The 1,850-nt window shown below is 57.4% G+C and overlaps 1 long non-coding RNA gene across 1 annotated transcript; it reads left to right on the top strand.

The window, feature by feature from the left end:
* Positions 1-6: 6 nt before the first annotated feature.
* Positions 7-1,844, top strand: LOC107124990. Its single transcript, XR_001483005.1, has 3 exons — positions 7-117; positions 1,154-1,204; positions 1,736-1,844. It is a non-coding gene; the product is annotated as an uncharacterized LOC107124990 (long non-coding RNA).
* The last annotated feature ends 6 nt before the right edge of the window (positions 1,845-1,850 follow it).

The following is a 1,850-nucleotide window of genomic DNA, read 5'->3' as shown; positions in this document are numbered from 1 at the left end:
TATTCCTTAAACAGTGAGACCTTCTTGCTGCAGAGAGATCAGCGCTGAGAGTTTCACTGATTCGCAAGAGCCAGGAACAGGCGATACCTCCCTCACCGTGTATTCCGACAGGACGGGGTGAGTGCTTCAGCCGCACTGTGGGGTAGAGGGGTAGAGGGGGGCCAGGCCAGCCCACTCGCCGGAGGAGGGTGTGTGTGGGGGTTCCCGCGGGTGTGGGGGGAAACTCCAAACTCCCTCCCACCCAACATGCCGCTGCCATCTCTTCTTTGCCTCCGTTCTTTCCCTCCTGACCCGAAGACACCCCCCCTTCCATCCCGGCGAGAGAGAAGGCGGCAGGGATCGGGTCTCTGCCCGCTCGCCCCTCGTGCGCGCTTTCCCTCTCTCTGCAGTGAGGGAGGGAAGCAGGGGGGGGGACAAAGGAAGGAAGGCGGTGAGGAGGCAGAGGGCACCATGGTGGGCAGGGGGGGCTCCTCTTCCTCCTCCTCCTCCTCGGCACGGCTCATCCTCTCTCCTGCTGGTGTTGCTGCCGCTGCGGCAGGGACAGGACAGCGTCTGTGTCGCCCAGCAGCCAGGAGCGCCCACCCCACCCCCACCAGCTAGCCAGCTTGCCCGTGGTGGTGGGGTATTCTGACGGGTATCCACCTCCCTCCATCCCTCCTCCCTCCAAACTCCCTCCCACCCAACGTCCACCTCTTCTTTTCCCCGTTCTTTCCCTCCTTTCCGTCCCTGCGAGAGAGAAAAGGCAGCAGGGATCGGGTCTGTCCATCCGCCCCTCGCGCACTCTCTCTCTTGCTGAGTGAGGGAATCAGGGGAGGAAGGAAGGCGGTGAGGAGGCAGATGGGGGGCGGGGGGCTTCTCTTCCTCCTTTTTAAATCACTGAACCTCTCAGTGAAAAGCTGAGAGACAGCTTTTGAGAAATGGATGCTGCCAGTATCTGTCTGTTTCCTCCTTTGAGATGCTCAGAAACCTTGGTCTGTTCATTCCATTTGTATCCTGCCACATTGCTGTGAAAATGCTCCCAGGAAACCATCATAAAGTTTAAAAAAAAACCCATCAGGGTGATAGAATGGGGGGGGCTCTTCAGGGAGGTTCCCGGGCTGCAGGCGACGGCGCGCTCGAATTGAGTCCACCTTTTCCTTTACCCACACTTTAGGTCCTTATCAGCTCAACGCAGAGCATGAGGAGGAAGCAGCAGCAGCAGCAGGTAAGCTCCCCCCCCCCCCCGGCAGGGGAGGCAGAAGTTCCCTGGAGTCCAGGAGAAGCATGGATTTCCCTCCTACTCCCTGTTCTAATGATGGCAGCAGTTTTTTTCTAAAAGCCCCCCCCCCATCTGTTCAAGAAATTTTTCTCCCATCACGGTTTGTTTGACACCTGTGTGTGTCTGTGCGCGCGCGCGCTCCTGTGGTTATGGTCTTTCCTCTTTTTTTTGGGGGGGGAGATTAAGAAGAGTAGCAAGCCAGGCCAGAGGAGGGGGGCAGAAGAAAGGTAGCCTCCTCCCAGGGTGATGATCTTGTAAAGGAGCTTTCATGCAAAGAAGAAGTGGGGGGGAAGCCAACCCCCCCCAACAGCCAGCCTTCCACCCCCGCCATGGCTTTGGGGGTCTCTCTCTGCCCACCCATGCTTGCATCTCCTTCTTGCATTTGGGGAAGGGGAGCGGGGGCGGGGTGTGAGTCTGCCTGTGTCAGCGTGAGATCACGACCTTCCAAATTTACTGCTCTTCTATCTTATTTCACAGACAGAGGTGATGACAAAGACAGAACGACAGGCATAGATCCCCCGCTTTGCACTCTCAACAGGAAATTTACCTCCTCTAAACTGTAGTTTGATTGACCAGGAAGACATGCTAAGCT

This window comes from Gekko japonicus, unplaced genomic scaffold, assembly GCF_001447785.1.
Source record: "Gekko japonicus isolate JY-2015 unplaced genomic scaffold, Gekko_japonicus_V1.1 scaffold18726, whole genome shotgun sequence".
NCBI lineage: Eukaryota > Metazoa > Chordata > Lepidosauria > Squamata > Gekkonidae > Gekko > Gekko japonicus.
Note: the sequence above shows the minus strand (reverse complement) of the source record. Positions and strands in the feature narration are given on the sequence as shown.